At 34.3% G+C, this 24,774-nt stretch overlaps 1 protein-coding gene across 3 annotated transcripts in view; it reads right to left on the bottom strand.

Moving 5' to 3' along the window:
- LOC140445406 (serine/threonine-protein phosphatase 4 regulatory subunit 1-like) overlaps positions 1 to 24,774 on the bottom strand; it is a 462,854-nt gene that overhangs the window by 144,811 nt on the left and 293,269 nt on the right. The window contains exon 1 of one of the 3 annotated variants that reach the window (XM_072537411.1): positions 23,373 to 23,768. The exons of the other annotated variants lie outside the window; for them this stretch is intronic. The gene's annotated coding sequence lies outside the window, so the exon portion shown is untranslated. Of the gene's footprint in view, positions 1 to 23,372; positions 23,769 to 24,774 lie in introns of those variants that run through there. 3 annotated transcript variants of the gene reach the window in all.

Raw genomic sequence — 24,774 nt, 5'->3', positions numbered from 1 at the left:
TAGTTTTTGTTGTTGTCATTTTGATATATGTGAGATTTGATTCTCCTTCGCTCTTCGAGAAGTTCCAGCGTGCTGTCTGTCATCCAATGGTTTCTTTTGATGATCTTTTTTTCGGTTCTGGTTCTTTCTACAGAGGTTTCTATGGCATTTCTGAAATCTTTCCACATTTCTTCTGGGTTGCCTTGTGTGTTCAACATACTAGTTTCCTTTAATGCATCTCTAAATGTTTTCGGATTTGAAATCTCCAGCCTGTTTTGATTTTGGTGCGGCATTGTTCTTTTTAGCTTCATCTTGAAGCAAGCCCATAACAATTTATGATCGGATCCACATTCAGCTCTTGGTCTAGTTTTTACGTTTCTAAAACATGTCTTCCATCTGTTTCTAATCAATATGTAGTCGATTTGGTTCTTGTTTTCTCCATTTGGGCTGGTCCACGTCGATAAACGACGGGCATGGTGTTTGAACATTGTGTTTACAATGGCCAAACTGTTTTCGATTGCAAAATCTATTAAACGTACGCCTCGGCTGTTTCTAATACCTAACCCATAGTTTCCTACATTTTGGATGTTAGCATTTCTTGTTTCTCCTACCTTAGCGTTAAAATCACCCATGATTATGAGTGGTTCTTTAGATGGAATATTTCTTATTGTGTCTTCAATAACGGAGTATACGTCTTCCACTTCATTGTCTAACATTTATTTAGTCTATCATTTATCGGTTGGTAATCATACACGTATTGTGAAACTTTTTTAGTCACCATAATTGCAACACCATTTCTTCCTGTGTTATTTACTCCCGATATGTATACAACATGATCTGCCGTTTGGAAGTGTCCTTGTCCTTTCCAATGGGTCTCCGAAAGTCCGCATATTTCTATATCCTCTCTTTCGATTTCTCTTTGTAGTATATACAGTTTGCCTGGTTGTAATAATCCTCGAACATTCCAGGTTGCTATTCCCATTGCTTTTCTTAACTGAAAATCTGATTTTCTTCCAGGCGGCAATTTCGCATGTGTTGCCTTGCTGCTCACAAACACATGCCCGGTAGCCCATTTGACACTAGTTGGCCCGGAACCAACTGAGCGCCGATCGCTAATCGGATCGCTAAGCATATCTAACTGATTCGATATATTCACGATGGTGTAGTCACGGGAATATAATCAGGTGGTTTCCCCTTGCCTGCCTGATCGCAGTATCAGGGCCGGTTAAATTATTATGTGATATCCACCCGTGAGTATCTGTCATTAAGCCAACAGCAGAAATCATTCCGCTATAGCCTTAATGAAGTAATGTCATAGCTGCTGCGCTATGCCAGTCGGTCCGCGGGTGCTTATTTGGTAAAACCTTATTCACACCTATCCTACATATCTGTAGAACATTTCCCTATCAGCCAGTGGGACGCGCCGTGTCGGGGTTGAGGACTCCTCCGCCCGTCCGTCTTCCGCGAAGTGCAGAAGAGTCCCTACTTAATTCAGAACTCCTCCTCCACGCAAGCTGGAACGGACACAGATTACAAACTACCACCTCCTATAAAAATTAAAAATGAACTATGTAGATTCAGGTATTTCGTAAAGCAAGAGCTGATTTATAGTGTTAGCTTTGATTAATAGTTACGATACGTTTAAAAACGTTTTTTGTGACGTTAACACTTTTATCCATGTACATAACAGAAGATATTAGAAGAAGCTATTGCTGTTGTAAAGTCAAACATCGAGAAAGACCCGAATGAGTCCATCCGCCATAGTGCATAATTAGATCTGTGTCAATATAATGGACGATTTTGCAGAAATTTTGCTTTTGGGGATTGCAAAATTCAAGAAGCCTTACGACTCACGTAAATTAGGTCAATCGGCCTAAAACTGAGATTGATGTTGCCCTAATTATAACAAGAAAATTTTGACTAGTGATGAAGACCATTTGTGGTTGAATGGCTACAAATAACCAAAACTGCTTACTCGGAGTGAAGATAATCCTCAAGTGGTTCTTAAGACGTCGTTACATCTAAAAAACTGAATATTTAGTATTTTGTAAAATGGGTCTTTACTTTTTCAAAAACGAGGCCTGTCAGAACTTTAAACCAATAATGAGCGCTATAAAGATATGATCAATGACTTTATAGTCCCTGAATTAAATTGCCTGATCTGTGGAGGATAATTAAGTCGTGTGTTAAAATTTGCTCAGTAGTCTCTAATTATTTATGGTTTTTAGCAAATGTCCAGTACCATGCATATCCGAACTTATTCAATGTGGTTTCGAGACTGTCCGATGTAGAGGCTGTAGAGCACGGGAGCCAACACTGATCCTTGTGGGAGACCATTATTCAGTCTCTTGCATTTTATAGCCTTGAGGTCTTGTTTAACATAAGTTGTGTGTAAGAAGTGTTGAGGAGTTCCTGGCGTAGAAACTACGTGGGACGCCACTTGGTTTGGAGTTACCAAGTTGGTTGAAAGCTCAGATGGGTATGTAAACCTCCGACTTTTTGCAGCAGGGATCAGGCTTCTCTACTTGGTTTTTGAAAATCAGTTTTCAACTGTCTCACTCCATTTCTTACGTCTTGCAGTACCAATGCTGTAAAATAGTTTCTCTGGAATTTACTGGTTAATATCTTCACAGAATTCTTAAGACAATCTTTCGCTCATCTAAGACTATCCAGGAATGTTTTCTAGTCATTAGTTCCCCACGTGAGTCTATCACAGTTGTGAGATCCAGCCTAAGCATTTGTCAAGATTACTAACGAAAGCAGGCCAATCAGCTTTGCATTCTATCTGGGATGCTAGTCCCGCTTTTGATTACTATGTGGTAGAGTTGACTATACGGAAGTCGGATAGAAGTTGGCCTTTGTTGTCAATGGTAACAAAACAAAGATTGGGGTCGTTCCATTTCTCCCACCTGCAGATCCGCCTCTTCTCTTTGGCATCGAAAAGGAGAGATACCATATTCCTTTGACCATTCAAAAAGGCCATTGTCCTAGTGCCTGGATTAGGGGTTATAAACATATACATAGGCCACGTAAGAACAGGAGGTTTGTAAATATTCGCTATTGCGATATCGCTAATTTTCACAATTACTTCGTGGATATTGTTCTGGCTCTATCATAGAGAATTTTCCTCTTGAGCTCAGTTTGAGAAAACGTCATTTTCTGTGTACGCCGAAATTACGACCTGATCAAGACCGCGACAAACTGGTATACTGGGTCCGAGCTCTTTTGTCAATTGGTTAAGTTCGTTTATTAGCAGTGTCATTTCTGAATTATTTTTGTGATTTTCTTACCTATATCTAAAAATTGTCTGGCACCTCATGTGCTAGTTCATTTAGCGTTAGCTAGCGATAATCCGGAGACGATTGGGGACTTAATAATTCATAACATTCTCCGCCGTAGTACCGATTACGGCCGCAAATTTTGTAAAAAGTGATTAAAAATTTAGTTCCGATATAAAAGGACCCAATTGGACTAAACCAGAATCAGTCGCGGCGGACGTATGACAAATCATTTTTAAATAAAAAATAGATAAAAATGACAAAATAGTATCTTTTAAATAAGCCAATTTTATTGGAAATACTTTTATCGGTGTTTAATTCATTCTAAATTTATATATTTCAAAATTAAACACTCAATATTATAATCGTAGAAGTTTACTTTAATTAGTTATTGAATTCTGACAACAAAATTGTAGCCAAAGTTCTTTAGATATGTGAACAAAACAGCAAAGTTAGCAAGAATTAGATTATATAAAAATGAGTTACAAGAAAATTACTAACTGGATAATATTTTGTATGCGTCAGCGCATAAAACGCATAAGGAATGTTTTTATCTTTTTTTGGCGACAAATGTACTGGCGCCCTTGATAACGTAATTAAATAGAATCGATGTGCACAAGTGGCAAAATTCGATATTTCTTTACACGAGATAACACATAATAGACGGTACATCACAGGAGGAATAAGAACATAAATATTATATGAATGCGCTATTCTAAGAATTAAAATATTTAAAGACTTTAATATTGCAACTTTGTAAAAAACCATAATCCATATTGTGTTAGTTAAAACGAGTTTTAGTAGTAAATAAAACAGATGTACAGAAAAATCAATGGCATATATTATAAAGGATGCAAAATAGGTAAGTATTCATTTCCACAGATAAAATTAAAATGATTCATAAAGAGGAAGAAAATTATTTAAATTCTAATAATAATTTCCTTTCATGTTGACGTGGTGGTTTTCTTCTAATCCTAAGCCGAGAAGTCGAGACTTAAACCAATCTCTCACATTGTTTAACCAGGAGATGCGTTCCCTTCTCTTTTCCCATTCTTCTTAACACGGTTTGGTAACGGTACTTCATAAGTTGTGAGATGTGAGCAACAAGGACGAAATACTAGTTACTATATTTAATTTTTCCAGTGCCTAGAACAGTTGATAAGACAAATAAGGTTGTCTGTCTAAGAGGGAAAGACATCACAAGCAATGAAAACGTGCTGGGTGTATGATGTATAACTGCACATATTGATTATTTAGTTCCATAAAGCATTTGATTATGCGATAATGGACGTACTGGTATACATAATGCAAACCTTGTACCAATGCAACTCATACGACTTGTGACAGTTACTTTAAAGGATCACAACAGAATAGTTACGTAGGAGGAAAGTAGAATAGACTGCTAGCGTGGATATCGTCATTATGCTATTTTTTCTGAGACCTTGTCCTCGAGGAGTTGACTAAATACTTAGGAATATTCTCTGATCAAGCTAGAAGAAACTATAAGAGCGTTTCAACTGATAACTGATTGCGTAAAAGCTATAAAAAAATTTTGTTCGAAAGGTGTATTTCAGGCGGTGGAAATGTTGATACCAAGAGTCACTCGATTTTTATTCTTTTCCGTTTTCATTCTTGACGATTTACTATAGAACCGTTCTTCACCAAGCGGTTACAGCTAGATTCGTTAGATGGTACACGCCTAAAAAGTTCAAAAATCGTTCTTGTGTGAGCTAAATATAATCGTCGTTGCCAAAGAATATTCCGAGGACATCTTCTCCTGATACTCTTGATCAGGCTATTCAATTATCAGTTATCTCAACTGTAAATCCAAACGATATGCTGTTTTATTTGGCTTTTTTATGCCGTGTAAATGGCTAACCATTTCGTCAGTCTTCGATCTTAATCAGTAACAATTGGAGTAGGTAATTGTTTTATTTTACTTCATTTGTTGCTCGATGAGCTAATTTTAATTTCACACAAGCACAAGTGAAAATTGAACGCTCATCACTAAGCGTTTATCGTTGCAGTTATAGGCAAAAAAAAGAAGGTCAATATTGCCCTCTTTACTTTTCCTATCTTATCATTCATATTATTCTTTTTTTGAGTATAATTCTGTCTCTAGTGCGTCAAAAACTAAAAAATAGCTAACTTAAGTATATAGCAGATATATAGTACATTCTTTAAGTACAAGTGAAGGAAAGTGGTAAGCTATTTTCTGGAAACTCGAAAACTAAATATATATTGCTCAAACACATCAGATAATAGCATTAATACGAAACTAAACTAATTTTGTATTTTTTCTCTATTAATATCTACGGGGAAATTGAACCATCTAAAATTAAAAGCAAATCTGTATACAGTTCAACGACTTCGGCGTTAGAATCGGCCAGGTATATAAAATGTCTTACGGGGCCCCACAAAAAGTTGCTGTGCTTTTTCTTTTCGGTTTTAAATCAGAGGTAGAAGTTCTGGGAAATTAGGCGGACCGTTTATTTTGCTGTCCACTTTCAGATTCAATATTTTTTTCTAAGAATAAAATAGGCAGGTAGGGCTGTCTAAAGTCCATTTTGCCCTATAGAGGGTCAATGCCGTGCATAGAATTTTAAGGGGATAAGTTACTTTAAATTGTTAGAGGAACTGTAAGGGAACGTACAAAATTATTGTAAAACGATTGTAATATAAATACGCTATTGGTAAATTATAATTAAATATAAATTATTTAATTAAAATCCATCCATCCATCCTATAGCTCTACAGCCTAATTCGAGCCCTTGTCTTCCTCAGCAAACCTCTCCATTCGTTACGATCTGTAGTTATTTTCCTCCACGATCGACTGCCAAGGAGATTTCTGGCTTACTCATCCACATCATCCTCGCATCGCTTTCTCGGGCTTCCAATTGGTCTCTTCCCCTGCATTCTTGCATTCAACAGTTTTTTGGAAGCCCGTTTATATATTTCATAATTTTATCTGATTCGACACCTGTTGTTCTCATTTATAGAGCCTAGTATTCGTCTCAGTACCTTTCTTTCGAATATGTCTATGCGGTTTACAGATTTTTGGGTCAACGCCCAAGTTTCACATACCCATAGTGACCTATGGATGCTCACTACAATCGGATTATGGTCTTGTAGATTCGTATGGTAGTTCTTTGGTGTACGGTCGTGATTTAAATATCGGGCTCATAGCAAAGTATGTCTGTCGTATTGGCTAGGATGGTTCTAACCATTTGAGATTCGTCATTGATGGAAACTCTCAAATACTAGTTTTAAATAAAAAATGTTACAGGACGGACAGATATGTTTTTTATCGCGGAGAAGCACCTTTACAAATATAAAGTGTAAAGCTTTTAGATAATGCATTCTTCCAGTTCCAGTAATCATGTACGGAATAGAAACTTTTTCTAGATTCGTTCATCTATAGCTAATTTGAGTTTGTTACCTGTAGGTCCAAAGATATCTCTCGTGCTGCAATTCAAGCATTATCTCCGATGCAAAAACCAACGATCTATTTTCAACAAAAACGGAATGTAAAGCTAAACTCGAGTTAAACTAGACATATGGTGTTCTACATTGACGTGATGATCGGACATAAGTTAAACATGCGTTAGCAGGCTGCGCCACCTCATTAAGGGGGCGCGGCCAACAAATTACTCGAACAAAATGATGACGGACAATAAAATAGGACTCATAATCTAATCAAACGTATCAATGAAGTCCCATGTACTCTTCAATACGAAGTAGACGTATATGTAGGCCCTTTGGTTTAATGTGTACTAAAGAACATAGTTCTTAAAAAAAAAGAGTGGAAAGTTGATAAGGCTGAAGAACTCAAAACGCCTGACAGAACTTAAAGAGGCGACAAGTGATAATATAAAGATGACATTAATTAGTCTTAGTAACCAAAATAAAACATTCAGGGTAGAACTCTGACGGAGAATAAAAAGTCCGAGGTAGAATTGGTTAGGCTGCACTTAAAAGCCCTATTAGTAACTCCATCGTGCTAGTTTTATGTTAGAAAGAACTCTATACAGCTGCAGATACTAATTAAACAAAACATGCGACAATCACTTCTACTCATGAAACTAAAGAGACGTAAGAAAGCTTACAGGGATATTGGATTGGATATCTAAAAGATTATGAGAGAGGAGCTAATTATAGGCAAACCAGATACTAATATTATTATAACCCGTACTTTATAGATCTGACCAGGAAAATGGCTGGTTTTTATCTACAACAATGAAGGTCTTTGTGGAGTTTAATGAAAGGGCATGGTTTGTACAAAAGTGCCCCGACCAAATGCAATATAAATAGTGCCCTGCCTGAGATACAAAGAATTGTACAACGATAATTGAAATACAAAATACTGTCACAATAATTTCAAAAAATATTTTCTTTTTTAACAAAATTATCAGACTTTGAAAAAAGAAAATTAACTGAATTATTGACTAAACCAAATATTTAACATCTAGCTACATTTTAAATATATTTTTTAAATATATATAAAATTTCGAGTCTGTTAGAAGTGTGATTAAAATTTTGATTGCCGGGTTTATTTTTACTCGTTTAACGCGACTAATCGTTGATAAGAAAATAAATATGTAATTAATGGACAACAGTATGGACTGCACTACAGAATTCTTTGTTAAATTTTATTTTAAAAAGTATTTTAATAAGTATATAAAGTAGATTGTAGATTTCAAAGTGATCGATTGGGCTTGAGGTTCTTTTATCACTGTTCTTTACGTGCCATCTCCGCGACGGAGGTTGGCAATCATCATGGCTATTCTGATCTTAGATGCTGCCGCTCTGAATAGTTCGATTGATGTGCATCCGTACCATTCCCTTAAGTTACGCAACCATGAGATTCTTCGCCTTCCTACACTTCTCTTGCCCTGAGTTCTTTTCATAATTTCTTCAGAGTATGCATTGAATAGTAGTGGTGACAATAAACACCCCTGTCGCACTCCTCTTTTAATACGCATTAATGTGCACACACTCTTCTGATGTGTGCACATTAATGCGTATGTGTGCCTGCTGTTTATAATATAGAATTGATATAATTCGAAGGTCATTGTATTGTAATTGTTTTGCTTTGAGGACGTCCATTAGCTCTTTGTGGCAGACTTTATCGAAAGTCTTGTTGTAATCTATAAAACTGACGTACATATCTTGGTTCACATCCAAGCATCTCTGGATTAGTACGTTGAATGCAAAGAAAGCTTCACGGGTACCTACGCCTCTACGGAATCCAAATTGGGTTTCTTCAATTTCCATATTAAGTATTTGGTAAATGCGTTTATGGATGATCTTTAAAAATATTTTAAGTGTGTGAGACATCAGGCCTATGGTGCGGTGGTAGGTGCATTCTCTAGCATTTTTCTTTTTTGGGAGACAAAAAAATGTTGAGGTAAGAGGACATCCATGTACTCATTTTCTATTATTTTAAGGATATCAATAGGCAGTTGATCTGGCGCCGGGCTTTTTCCGTTTCTGGTGTTCTTTAGTGCATACAATATTTTTTCCTTTGTAATGTCTATACTTGTTTCTCTGTCCTCGAAAGATATGTCTTGTAGGTTTCCTCTTTCGTCGTCGAAGAGCTCTTCCATATATTCTTTCCATCGTTTTAGCTTTTCGTCAGTCGTTATCATAGCATTTCCATTTTTATCTAAAAGAGTTGTGTTGTAGTTTCTTTTTTGTATTTGCATGGAATGAGGAGGCAGTTTTTAATTTTTCCCATTGTTGGTTTATCTCTGGATATGTTTTAACTGATTTGATGGTGTTACGATATCTCTCTTTAATCATTATCACTGCAACATGAAAAATATTTTGTACATTCCTTAGATCTATGTGTAAGTCCAGAAGATCTAGACTTAGAAAGTCTATTATCCGTTTTGGAATTACTTTTGTAGACCAGTTTTGTTGATTACCTTGCAGTTGTACCTTGAGTGAGAGCACCTGTGGCTATTAATAACTCAAAATACAAATATTAATGTTTGTGGAGTAAGTGGAAATTGAAAGTCAATAAACTTATTTTAAACTTAAATTGTGGCTTATTCCCAACTAAAATAGTAATTGCTTCAAGATGCAACAAGAAAATAGCTTCAGAACAATATTAAGTAGTTAAGGATTCACCAATTATAGACAGAGTTCAGAGACTTTAAAGCATCTTAACTGTCAGAGTAAATAAATATTTATATTGACTTTATCACTGCAATAGCAAATATAATGAGCTGGGCAACAATTGCTAACCGATCTTAAATTACTTCACTTTTGTAAAATATTTAATACTTTTTTGGAACGACCCACTTTTCTTCATTTATTATTCATTATTTAATTACGCTATTAGAGTTTGTCCTCTTCAAAAATCCCCTTTTTAATCTAATTAATTAGCGTAGTAGAAAGCGTTTTTTCTTAAAAAGTTTTTACATAGGTTAACAATTTTAAATCTATTAATAATTCAAATTTTAAAATGTAGAAATAAAACTAGACTAAAAATTTCAAAAAATCATTGTTAAGAGCTGAAATGTATTAGTTAAAATATTCGAAATTTAAAATTACGGAAAAGAAACAACATGTTTTCAGCCCCTGGTCAAAATTCGCACGTCATTGGCGTTAGTAGACCATTCTTCAAAGACCGGTTGAAGGGAGGAATTTTAAACGTGTGTGATTTTGCATTCAGAACAAAATCGTTCAGGTCATTGTTCGGATCATTTTCGCGCCTTTTGCAGTAGTCCAGGTACCAGAAATAGGGTGCAACGAACTATTTAGGAATTCTTGGACTCTGAACATTTGACGTTATTCTCAGAAAAAAAGATTTTGCGTGTGGGCAGGATGCTGGAGTTTATAATGTACAGTATTCCTAAAAGCTTCTTAGAAGTTTAAATAATACACTGAAACGTGTAAGAATTTGCATCCTAAGACTTACCAGCCAGAATTGTATAATGTAGTTTGATTTTAAGAAATACCACAATATTTGAGCCCACAATTTATCTATAGTGATATTAAGTGTTTCTGATGTATTTGTTCATATTCAATAAATTTAATCAATCTGTAAAAGTGTTGCAATGAGTATTTTTCTCCTACACAATACAAACTAATAACACAAAGGACTGCACAGCTTAGAGATGATGATTGTAAATATGTGTATTAATAAATAGATAAATTAAGCAAAGTATATGAGTTTAAGATATGATTAAAGAATCTTCTATCAACTATTTTGATAGGCATCTGAATGTTTGAACATCGGTATAGACGTCCTCCATAGAAACTTTTTCAGAATTTCGGGGCTCTGCTGAAGTGATTAGGTATTCATTTCCTAGCTTCTCTTAAGACAGGAGTGGATCATGAATAAACAAACAAAGCAGCCTCAATCGTTCAGAAACGATGAAAATGGATTCCCTTAAGGCCAGACTTCCGAAGATGTAAAGAAACTAATGAAAAGTAGTCCCAAAGGACCGACAAGTTTCCCTAGAGCGAATATGCGTCGCGCAACGAGAAAAAATATAAGTAGCTGCAAGGCTTTGACCCAATAAGGCTCGTCAGTAGGAGCTAAAACTTATCCTAAAATTAAAAACAGAGACTTTTCTGACACCTATAAGTTAACAGTATAGAAGAGTCAATGGGACTAAACGATCCTTTTTACCTACAATTTATTCTGGAGCTGAAAAACATTTAAATATTCCTCATTATGAACAAAACAACATTCAGGAAATTGAAAAACAGTTAACCATAGTTAGCATTATTACTAAAGTGGTACAATTACAACAGCCGCTCAAAATGGCTAAAATATCGTATGGGGCTTAAGATTAACCATAGTCAAAGAACTCATACAGAAATTGGATGTACATACCTAGCGACTGGAAAACTGACGTATGGCAACAGACAAAAATAAAACACCTGAATTTTTCATACTTTTTCATACCAAAAAATCTCCCCAAATTACACAGTAATAGAAGAAAACTTTTTCTTGGATTTATACTACTCAGCGGTTATCCTCATGTTTGGTCAACATGTTATTCATATTGAGCGAAACTTAACGTTAAACAATAGAAAAACTGATTGGGAAGTATTTAAAGAAAATCTTAAAACAATATATATAATAACTAGTTAGTATTTAAATAAATTTCTTCATTAAAAAAAGTCCCATAGATATTTTGTGCCAAAACTTTTTTTAAAGTCAGACCATATTATTCACAAAAACCTTTGAAATTAAGTGTCGCAAATAAACTAACTTGAGTAATTGTGTGTGCAAATTTTATCTGACACGTTTTAACTGCTTTGTTTTATCCCGCAACAAAAGCAAGTTTGGCTTTAAAGTTGCTTCACTAATTAATAGGAAACAACGGGAACAATACTGGTTAAACTAATTTATATCGATTCAACAAGTGTCAGTTTGAAATTGAAAACGCTTGACTTTGTGCTATGTTTTGAGCCTTTATTCTGACTAAATAATGTTAACTTCACTTCGTTTACTTTTATCAATTTAATTCGTAAGAAGTGGTTGTTCAACTATTTTAATTGTTATCGCACGAAATATAAATATGATTAAATATTATGTTTATATAGGAGTAAGCCACAATTGATTGTAATGACAATTACATTTTATAACTGTGTTTGACGTTCCGATTCGGAAATAGTTTTCAAATAATAAAATTTTGAAAGATATTGTACCCTCGATTAATATCAAATTATGATCTTTCTGTGCTTATGTAGTTTATTATACATTATCTGTCTCTGATCTTCTATTAACTCGTTAATGTTGGTATAGTCTTATTTCGGACCTCTTTTTGCTGACTGTTGACATTGCCCTCTGTGCTCATTCTCCCAGACATGATTTGATATCTGGGATCCATCAAGTCTCTGATTTTAATATAATGATGAATGCTCATTTATCTTAACAGTGGTCTTGCAATGCATTCACAAGGTATTTTATAAATGCAGTTTTTGATTTCTTCTGTGTGTTCTTGGGTTTGGTTTTGGAAAGAGTAGATCTCACTGTATTGGTTGTTTTAAATGCTTATTTATTGTGTTTCTTATCATTTTTAATTTTTTTGAAAAGCCTTTCACATAATGGTATTGTGAATCTTCAAATTCCTTCTTGTGAATATTTCTGATCTTTTTAGTGTTTTGTTGTATCTTTTCTTCAATCCTATGGAATTCCTTGTTTATAAATGACAATGCACAATCATTTTTTGTTAAAAAAATTGTTGCCAGTTTTTTTGTGGCATCAAGTGGGTAGAAATGGTAGTGGTTTGTTATTTTCCTTTTCCATGGTAAATTTCATTAATTCTTCCATGATGCTAAATGGAGAACTCCACCTGAATATATCTGCTAATAACGGAGAAAATAAAGTGCTGATGGCTAATCCAAAATCTTGTTTATAAAAATTTATGTCTAATTGAAAATAGGAGTTGTCAGTTCAGTGTTAATGTCTCCATTATAGCGGATACATTTAGTCTTGTTTTCTAGTTTGGTTCTTATTATTTTTAAGGTTTTCATAAAACTCAATTTCATAAAGCACAACAAATTTCAATATAAAACGAATAATGCTTAAATCGTTTTTATTTAATTATGTTTTTTTTAGTAGTCAGTCTTAACACACTCTTATGCTTTTATGCAAGCTTAACAGCTTAACAGCTCTTATGCAAGCTTCAATTCGCGTGGGCATGCTCCTAAACAAATTGCCGATTTTTTTGTGGTAGGTTATTTCATTCTTCAAGAGCAGCATGTACTAGCTGTGCAATGTTTTGTGGATTATCCTGGCTAGCTCTAATTCTTCTTTTAAGCATATCCCATAAATGCTCTATAGAGTTAACGTCGGGTGAGCAAGCAGGCCACTCCAGGACAGTGATGTCTTCTGCTTTAAGGAAGTCTGTAATCACTATTGGTATGTTATCATAAGGAGGTGCATTATCATGCATGAAAACTAAATTTTCTCCCATCGCACCTCTCCAGAGCCTAACTACAGGTTCTAGAATCAAATCAAACGTACCTGCGAACTGTTACAAGTTGGTTGGTTGGAAATTAAAAGAGTTTATTCACCGATCATAATGCCTTCTCAGAACATGACACTTCCTTCTTTACACCTGTGAACAGATCTAGCAGTTTTAATTCTTGCTTGTTTTCCTTGACCTCTCAGTGCACGAATTCGTCGGTCATCTGATTTTACACAAATCCTGGTTTCACAAATAGCACATTTTGCCAATTTCCAATGTTCTAGTTTTGTTGTTGAAGCAACCAATTTAGGAGATCAATCTTGTGTTGCCTGGATAACTCGGGAACCCGTAACTGTCTACTGCTGTATATAATCTATAGTCCTTGTATACGAAGTCTTTTCTTATCGTTTCAACTGAAACACTGACACCTGTAGCTTCCAAAACTTGCCTTTGGAGCTGCGGATTCGAAATTATTGGAATTCTAGCTAATTCGACAATGAAACGATCGTGGCGAGCCGTTGTTACTTTCTGGCCACTTCGTCTTCGCGTATTCTTAAGCGTTTCTAATGCCTGATACCTAACATAGATTTTTGACAACGTCCTGTGTTACGCCTACCACTACAGCTTTCTTCCCCTTTGCACATTCGTTAACTATATATAAGGCATCTTTTCGTTTTTGAAAGCAAAAGTTAGTTTATTTATTTTAGTTCAATTTACAACTAAAGCAAATAATCTATACCGAGCTGTGTTATCTGATTGTGTTATCGGTTTGTTTATTTTCAATAAAAACTTTTAACCTTCGCAACAATAACAAGTTAAAAAAAATAAATATTGGTTTGAAATACATGGTGATTCTATATGGAGTTTCCATATGGTGATTCTCATAAGTCTGGTTGTGTTTGTTTCTGCTAGTTTGTGCAGAAAATGTGAATTCTCAATAAAGTGTTTGTATTGTATGCCAATGGTTGTATTATATCTAGAAGGAACTTAGATAGTCTTCTGTAAGGAGAACCGCATGCAACAAACTGACCCAGCTAGAAAAACTCCGTTATACTCATGGGTCAGAAGAAGAGGAAGACCCAGAACAAAGTTCCTTGATAAGATCGATGAAGACAGACAGATAGGGACGACTTGAGAGAAATTCGTAAGGAGGCTATGGTTTTCGAGACTGATATTTTAAATGAAAATATTTTTGAATATTTGCTATAATCACCAACTTAGTTATTCGATTTGCATTGCATTTTCCAATTTCTCTTTGAATTCTCGGGCATTTACGGTAGTCTGACCATCAGAAGGTCTCATGTCACTCTCTTAAATCGTTTCTCAGGATAATTCGCACTGGATATAAATTCGACGAAACTATGGGTAAAAAATTTGGTCTTGGACTATTTGAGTATCTAGTCGGAAAAAATCATAGAAATCTAATGTCTTTGACCAAAAAACCTCTGTTCTAGTAGATGATATTGAGAACGAAGAAGTTTTCATCAAACAGGAGTTAGGCCAGATTATCTCTTATTATATTTTAGACATATAATAAAAGCTAGCAGATATTCGATACTGCAGTCCATCCTCAAAAGAAAGCTATAAGGAAACAGTTAAAGTAGCATACATTCGATGTTATTTAACTTTTTTGGAAATTGTAGGAGATTTTGGATACTTGGTAAATCTCATCTCATATTTTTTTGCAACTTTTTCAATTCATATTTTTTATGACAAACTGCACCAAAATGTTTAAATGAAGATTCATGGCTTTTAAAAAGGATCAAAGGTCATTTTATGGTCTTTACCTGTCATGGAATGCAGGTAGGCCAGTGATTAGTTTGCCAGTTTTCTCCAGGTCTATTTTAAAATCCTTTTTTTATTTAGGTGTTGTATACTATCTACAAGTTCATGTAAAAATTTAACGTTACTTACACCGGTTTAAAATGTCGTCAATCATTATGCGATTCCTATTGATATTTATATTTTTTTCTGCTTTAATCACTACTGTAATATTCTGCCATAAAAACTGCTATCAAGTATTTCCAAACAGAATATAAAATAAAATTCTAAATTTTGTAGGTTCAACATTAGTAAATGTTGTCACAACATACTCGAAACGTTCTACACCAGAAAACGCATTCCAACATTTTGATCGTAAAAATATCAAACACTTTTGATTTTGTTATTGCCAAACTTTTGTGAAATGATCCCATTGAGGCTTTAATATTTAATAAGACGCACCGGACTGATAGTTTGACACGAAATAGTCGTCTCAACTAATAAACAAGACAGACTTGCCGGTGAATGAAGGATAATGTTCGCAATGCGTAATACTCAAGGACGGAGCCATCGCATCGCCAACCACAGAATCGAGGTCGTTGTGTTACGCACAAATACAGCAAAACAAACGACCTTCCTCTAACTCTCAACTCATTCTATGTGACCGCGACGTCGCATCCAACACAAAAATTACCTCTTAGAAAAAAGAAAGTAACCTCACTGAGCGATCTAATCTACTAAACAATCTCCGCATGAATGGATGATCATCGTGTGTACCCGATTGACTGAATGTTTTCACTGAAACTAAATCCATTTCATGACTATAGATGTGAGTGAGATACTAAAGAAGCCAATGTAGGTGGGCATTATTTAAAAAAACCGCACATATAAAACAATTTTAACAATAACAATAAAAAAGATAAACAAGGTCAAATTGTCTAAATTGGAAAATTGATCTTTTTCTTAACCGAAGTTTGTACAAAAATTTATAAAAATAATATGAGCACACACACATATTCTAGAATTGCAGGGTTCAATGGCGGAGAAAATTAATTTACTTTAGTATAAGCACATACATTTATTATAACTTAAATAAATAATATATTGTTCCCTTCGAATTTAGATAGCATAATCATAATTATCACTAGATTCGTCATTAATTCTGAAAAAAATGATCTGCTCTACTATTTATTTTATTATAATATCGAGCTTTTTCTGCTACGACACGTCTTATTAGCCTTTTGCCAATTGCCAGATACAATTTTTGATATTCATGTTCCATATTCTTTTGCTACTTATCTATATTATACTTTAAAGCATACTTGAAGTGAACAATATGTAGGTCAGAATGCCTGCCTTCCTTTAACAACTATCGTACAAATTATGAATGAAGACATTTAGCATGTTCATTTAAAGATACGAGTTATAACAGAACCAGAATAACAGCATATAATCGAAAACTTTTAATGGAAAAACATAATATAGACACCTACGGTTACAGTATTTAGGAAAAGTTAAACAATCTAGAAACGAAAAAAAATAATTTACTTTTAAGTTATAGTCGCAGTAATAGGTGGACTTATAGAACAAACAGAAAGGTTTCTCTCTCTCCTGTTGCCGACCAGAATGTAGCTTCGACTTTTTTAAATAATTTTAAACTGTTTGTCCTTGTCTAGTGTAATGTTCAACTTCATGTTTAATTTTATGTTTATGACATTCTTTGATTGTTGGATAAGCCAAAATTGATGAAATGCCCCTGAAGATGCTCAAGGGAGCGAAAGTACTTGGGCAAGATTTAATTAATAAAACTGTGCTCGATATCTGTCTTTATTTATAAAAAAAAAGCAGATTTAGCCTACTCTTAATAAGAGAACATTAATTTTAAGCTGGAGTTCACAATTTGTCTGTGTTTTTTTAAGCTGAAATGACAATGCGCTGCATCACCTCATTACAGTTCAAGAAGAACGTTATTAGAGATATAAAAAAATCCTACATAAAATTCATGTTGGTATTAAATGCAACTTACCGATCTAATTACATCATGTTTAAGTTAAAAATAAGACTGATATGAAACCAGTAATGGAGTTAATAACCTCACAAGTATCTGCACATATCATTATCTAAAAAAATTATCATACCTAGAAACAGTAATCATTTGGACATTTTAAATATCAAAATATACTCACTACACTTGTTACACATTTTTTTACTTACCTGTATATTTCATTGTAATGGCTTAGTGACACCATGAAAATATGGGAGAGAGTAATTGACAGACGGATACGTGAAGAAACCGAAATATCCGATAATCAGTTTGGCTTTAAGCAAGACCGATCAACAACAGGCGCCATTTTCATTAAAAGGCAGTTGATGGAAAAATACAGGAATAAAGAAACAAACGCTCATACGATATTCATTGATCTTGAAAAAACATGAGTTCCTCGGGAGATTTTGTGGTGAACACTCAATAAGAAAGGAGTCCCCGGTGAATATGTAAAGATTGTGAGAGACATGTATGAGGGAGTAACAACTAGTGTTAGGACAGGTGTAGGAGAGACTGATAAATTTCATGTGAAAGTAGGATTGCACCAAGGCTCGGTGCTTAGTCCTTATTTAATCTGGATCAAATTACAGCAAAACTACAGGGTATTATTCCGTGGTGCTTAATATATGCTGATGGTTGTTAGTGGGAAATAGTGAAAGCGACTTAAAACCAAAACTGGAACAGTGGAGACAAGCTCTTGAGGAAAACGGTTTAAAACTTATAGGACAAAAACAGAGTAATTGGAATGTTTATTTAAAGATGCAGTTAGTACAAATAAAAGGATATATTTGGATGGTGAAATGATTGTGAATAGTAATAGTTTTAAGTATGTGGAATAGGTGTTACAGAGAAATGGGGAAATAGATGGAGATGCATGCAGTAGAATAAGGGTTGGATGGATGAAGTGGAAGGAAGCGAGTGGTGTGTTGTGTGTGTGGAAAACATTCCAATGAAGCTGAAGGGAAAATTCTATAAAACAGCCATATGACCAGCTATGATGTACGGAACTGAATGTTGGGCAGTTAAAAAGAAAGAGGAACAACGAATGCATGTGGCGGAAATAAGAAGGCTTAGATGGATGAGTGGTGTGACAAAAAAGGATAAAATTTGGAATGAGTATATTAGGGGAAGTCTAGGGGTGGCTCCAATTGTTGCCAAGATGAGAGAGCCTAGCTTAAGATGATTTGGTCATGTTCAACATAGAGAAATTAATCACCCAGAAGAATTGCTGATTTGCGGGTTTCTGGAAGTAGTAGGAGAGGAAGACCAAAAAAGACCTGGGGGGAGACGCTTAGGCAGGACATGACGGTAAAGGGTTTTAATATTGATATAGCCCAAGATAGACACTTACGGAGAAATGTAATTAGGTAAGCCGACCGCGCATAGGGATAAAGGAAAAGATAATGAGGATGATATTAATTAAACCAGCTTTTTACTTTTACTACTTATAATATAATATTTATGTACTCATAATTTTTAAAGTTCGTGAGATGTATTTATTTCCATTTTTAGTTTAAATCAAAGACTTTCGCTTGTAATAAGAATCCTGTATAATCGACAGACATACATAAAGGTACCTTAAGTTGCAATTAGTTTATGCCTATATATACCCATTCTTCTTCTTCTTCTAATGCCTATCTTTTATTTTATTTAAGAATAAATAATATCGTAGCATTCTGATTTTTAATTTCAAAATGAAATTGTGTTTTTAATTTGGACTTTTGGATGGAAGTTGCTCAGGCTTTCTCAATTCTTGATTTTATTTACTGGCAATAGCCCATCTGTTCATTTAATGCTGTACCCAGATATGTGTCTGTTGATACTCGTTCTACCATTTTCTCATTGATGGTTGTACTTCTCTAATTCTTGCTTTGCTAATTATCATGACTTTTGTTTTTTGGTGTTTACTTCTTGGTCATATTTTATACTAATTCCAGCCACTTTGTTCATTAAAAGCTGTAATCACTAAGCAGTGTCGACATAAATATCGGTGTCATCGGCATCTGAAATTATTTACTTTCAGATGCTGTTCAGTTTGCCATTTAAAGGTATTCCTTATTCCGTGCATTCTGGGGCTTCTTGGAAACTTGCCTTTATGTACATATTGAATAAGAAAGGTGACAATGTACATCCCTGTCAAACACCTCGCAGAATTTTCACTTCCTGTGTTCCCATCGTTGACTCTAATAGAATCCGATTGACTCCAGTATAAATTTTTGATTATACGTAGATCCTTGATGTCAATCCCACTATCTTGTAGAACTTCCATCGTTTTGTTGTATTACACTTTGTCAAATGCCTTTTGATAATCAATGAATCAGGTCTACACATTACCATTCATATCTCTATATCTTTGGAATAGCACTTGTGTTGGTGATATTATTTATTCTTAGCAGGTTTTGTATAATTTCCGATGTATAATTCATGAGACTGACTGTTCTGGATTTTTTGGCAATATGTACTATAAATTCTGATCTCAACCATTCTCTGGGTATTTTTCCAGCGTTATATATCTCTTTGAACACGATATTTAATTATTTCCTGAAATTCTCATCGAAAAGTTTGATGATTTCTGACTGAACTTCATCTGGATCACCAGCTTTTCCATCTTTAAGTGATATTATTGCTGCTCCCACTTCCTCTAAAAGGATGTCTAGGCCTGATATGGTGTTCGTTATTTGTTGTTCTGCTCTTAGATCTGAGAACAATTCTTTTATGTAATTTTTCCATACCTACAATTATTTCTCGATTCATCTTTGAGTTCGTGTTTTGTTTCTCTGATTTTTCTACTAATTTGGTTAATGATGGACCTATATGTGCGTATCATAATATATTTTGCTCTTTGGTTTTTTCTCCATTGCTTGGAGGATCTCATCAGTCATAAAGGATTTCTTTTTGTCTGTACTTGATGTCAGTATTTCTTTCTTTATATGTTTCGTGACTTGCCTATTTTATTTATTTTTTTCTTCAACTCCTGAGCTATTTTTTACATTAAGTCAAGCGTTACTGAGCCCATCCATGATTTGAGTTCTGACTTCGGGATCATTGATTTTTCTTCTATTGTAAGTAATTGTGTTTCGTCCTCAGTTTCCATTGTACTCATCCAAAAGTTTTGGCTTTTTACAGATATTTCTATATCTTTGATTTACCATTATATTTAAAGTCAATTTCATTTCGTATGATAGTACCATATTTACCGTCTTTTGTGATTTCCAGGTATATAATCTGCATGGTGGTAATTTGAAAAATGTGTTCATTATAGCCAAATTTCTCCTGCAAATGTTCTTTTTCCAAGACCATTGGGTACAATATGGTTTCACGATTTTTCTATTCCCACTTTTGCATTGAAATCGCCCATTATTATAAGTAGTTATTTTTTAGGGATTTTTTTGAGGGTAGTTACTTGAATGGAAAAATACACACTAAACAAAGATAATTACATAGTCAAACGTGACACCCAAGAGTCCATTCAAATGGTGAATTTAAGGCACCAATATCATTATCAAATTTTATATTGAGTTATTGAAACTTATTTAACATTCCACATTCCTATATTTATAGGAAACTTAAATGTTTTGAAGTCCGCTTATGTATGTCGGTTGATTATAAAGATTGCAAGCGGGAGTCTTTAATTTTAATTTAAAATGGAAACACTGTCAATCACGTAGATTATAATTTAATTTGTCAATAATGAAAACACAATCATTGACGTGTTGTATGTTTGTGGTGTTTTATATTTTAGTTATTTGTGTTGAGTTCATAAAAAACTGTTAAAACAAAAATGGGCCAGTTTAATTTTTTAAACATTATTGTCATTTTCAGTAGAATACGTTGATGTCTAATATAGGCGCAGTTCAAGGTAGGTTTAAAGAGTATGAGACCAGAAATTATCCATCAGGGAAAAGAGAGTTGGTAAATTTCGTTTTGTCTTAGGATGAAACACGCTCAAGATGAACGTGAGCGTGTTTGGAGAATACAACAAATGACATTTGCTGAATGAAATTTTCCAATTTCCAATTTTTGCCGGACCAGTAATAATCTGGTGAATAATTTGGTTCGATTCTTACAAGGATTTCGTACCTATTTACAGTAGATAATAGCAAATCTTTATATCGAGAATACTATCAAAACATTATGTCGTACCTTCCCCGGAGACCTGAATCACATAGGTATAGAGTATCTGTGAGATACACTCAAAGCGAGCAGTTAGAGGCCAATGGCTGCTCCGATAACAAATATTAATTGTATCTTGACTATCTTGTAATACAAAAACCCTTAAATATACAATATTGAGCTAATTAAACATAATTTCATTTTTTTGGCATCTGAAACACATTTATGTTAAAGTAATGACAAATTGTGACAGTTAGTGAACAATGATATGAATACTACATATAAGTTACATTTTATTGGTTTGTAGAAGTTACCCTGCCTTTACTAAAGTAATCTGAACTATTTACTACTTACTTTTGAAGAATGAAATTAATATTCACAAAATGCACAATAAGCTTGGCACTTAAATTAATTACTCAGAGGTATTACCAAGATGTTTGGTGTAAGTGTAAAAATCGTACAAGAGATTTTGAGACAAAAAGAGACACTGGAACGATTGAGGTGAACAGAGAACCAAAATGTGGAAGAGGAAAAGGTCAACAACAAAAAAGAAACTTATTCAAAAAGGGAAAGTAAATTAAACCCTAGCAAACCAAATCAAGAACTTCAGCAAGACTTTTTAGCATACACTGGAGTTTTATTGAATCGATAAATAGAGTGTTCCTTTTGTAAGAGTGACTCAGGAACAATTAAACGAGTTCATATTGGTCAAAGAGCAAAAAACCTGTTGAAGACGTTTTGAGGCTGCTTTTCTTATAAACATTTGTGCCGATGGAAGGCATGATCAACTGGTAGAAATAGAGACAAAACAACTGAAACAAGAAAAGTTAATGCCAATGGTTCAAGATTTTATTATACTGTCGAAGGGAGTACTGATGTTTCATTAACATCCTTTGAATAGATAATTATATGTGAATATATTCCGACTATATTTATCAAATTGATAACGAGGATCACTACTAGCAAAAAAATAAAAAGGGGAAGAACAAGGAAACGATGTTTTAACAATATTAATAGTGTATAATAGTGTTAGTATCGGGAAAATGTTACGCTATATATTTATCAGATTTTGAATTAGATGATTTCGCCTAGTTTTTTAAAGACCTAGATTCACAATTTAAATAAATATAGGCTAATGAATCATTGGCTTTAAACCAGCTACATCCGGTTTTTGTAAATGGGAAGATTTAACTCATTCTGGTCTAGAAATTTTTATAAATTAAAACAGGTTGTATCCAAAAACAAGCTAAAGTGAAAAATTATTTTCTAAACTAACATCCACGTGGTGTACCTTATACGCTTTTAGAAAATTATTTAGACTGATTAATGAAAAATATTACTCATATGACTTAACGAATGGTAGAAAAATTAGAAAAGCGTATTTAATTTAAAGTTTCCGCTCGTATCGAAGGACTTTATCATATTTTTCTTGTAGGTATCTGGTATTATTCCCATGTGAGACTGGAAAACAGATGCAACAGATAAACAAATTTTATTGATTTCCTGAAAATTGCGTTGTATGAGGGTTGTCTATTTCAAAACTATATGATTCACATATTACGATTGGGTTTTTATTGGGAAACGATGTAACTAATTGCCATACATTTTCCGATATAACCATTAAAAAATGCAATTTAACAAAGAAGTTTTCTTTAATAAATTGTTTTGTAAAAATGTATGCGAAAGATGAGTAAAATTGATAGTGTTTTAAACTTACAACCCAAATATAATGAAAAGTAAGACGGTTGCAATTATCCATGACAACACCGACAATTTTTAAAGAATGCGGAAGTACTTGAAAAAAGTTTGGACTGCTAGACCAGACGATCTTATGAATGGAATAAAGATACGCGACGTACCCAACCCAAGGCAAAACTGTGTATCGATAAGTGGCACATAACCGTTGCTTTTTATTGACAAAACAACCAAACAACGGAATTATTGTCTATATTTTTAGCCTCTACATACATAAACACAAGAACAAGTCACAGAAGAAACCATCAAAACGGAAAAAAGCAAATGAAATATGTTAGTTATGCGCAATTAAATTGCACATGGAGGATCGCGGGTCTCGGCGGAGAGAGGGGCTATGTTTTGTTTGCCTCTCATAACGGTACACGCGCATTCCAAAGCCAAGAAGACTCTCACGGTCTGTACGTACGGAAAACAACTTGAAAAATATTTAATGCGGTCGGTCATTTAATGACAAATACTATGTGTCACAAGAGATGGACGCATATTAACAAAATAATAAAAACTTACCTCCTTGGAAAGCACTGGCACAATTTCCTGTTTACATGTCTGGATCATGTGTAAACGGTTCGTAAAAAATAAAAACACTAACCGTTGCGACTTTGAACGTACTGTGATGTCTACATTTTGTCCTAATCAGAAAAATGTGTTTCAAAAGTGGTGAACACATCTTAATTTATGATTGTTTACCATATCAGGAAGATTAATATCCTGTCAGGTCACTGAATGAATGAAATTTTGTTTAGACGCGGTGGTAACGAAATCCCGCCTTTTTGTGATTCGTAAAAACACCAGAAGTCCCAGTACACTAGTGTCGCACATATTTTTCGTGTGAGTCTTCACGAAGTAAACAACTGCGTGAGACCGTGAGAGTTACGTTCCCTTTACACACTTTCAAATCGACTAAAAGAAACTGCGGAACGATATGCGAGATGGCGCGCTGACAGGGTTGCCATGCCACTTACACTGACGCGCCGGTTGTGAGTAAATTGCCATTACCACCGACTTCGTTCACAGGAAATACCATTATAGCCCTGCAATACACTTATGATATACCTAATTGATATACTAATTTCATTCATATTTTCGGCGTATATATGGTTAAGATTTATTGACGTCCTATACTATTTGTATAACTTATTCGAAAAAATCTTTAGGATATTATCCAGTTTTGTAATTTATTCTCTTGACCGTTTCCCAGAAAATGCCTTCCGGTCACCCGAGCGCCAGTTTATTATACCCCTTTCAATAATTCTTCAGAAAAAATTCTGGAGGCCCTGGGCCTGTTAATTCACGTCGTCTAAATTTATTTCGTGTATCTTATTTTTCCCTCCCATTTTGGCGAATACATGTCATATAAATGCCACTTGTTTCACTATACGTACTTTTTTGCATATTCAATATTTTGTGCATAAGGAATTCTTTACATTTACGTACCTATAGCATATTTGGATTTTGTGCAATACTTGATTGACATCTGTAAATGAAGCTAGTGTTTACCTTATTAAGTGTCCCATGCTCCCTTGCTTATACACTCAGGAGTACACACTTTTTTTTCTTTTATTGTAAGTTTTAACAGTTCGTATTGACCATATATAATACAAAAGAATAATATGACCAAAATACTCCAGTTTTTTTAAAATAGCTAAAATATCAAGTTCAACCAAATCCATGAGAGTAAATGCAAGAAACAACACGCTATTTACTATCAACAACATGCAGATTGAAAATGTGGAAAACTACGTATCTTGGAAGTGTCTAAACAGAAAGCGGAGGTACAGAGGACGATATTCGTATGAGGATACGAAAAGCTCAACAAGCATTCAGCATGCTCAACCCTGTTTAAAGAACTGGCGAGTATACTACAAGGACAAAGATCCGCATATTCCAGTCAAATATCATGTCTGTTCTA

Source organism: Diabrotica undecimpunctata, chromosome 7 (assembly GCF_040954645.1).
Source record: "Diabrotica undecimpunctata isolate CICGRU chromosome 7, icDiaUnde3, whole genome shotgun sequence".
Classification (NCBI taxonomy): Eukaryota; Metazoa; Arthropoda; class Insecta; order Coleoptera; family Chrysomelidae; genus Diabrotica; species Diabrotica undecimpunctata.
This window is presented reverse-complemented; position numbering and strand designations above follow the sequence as displayed.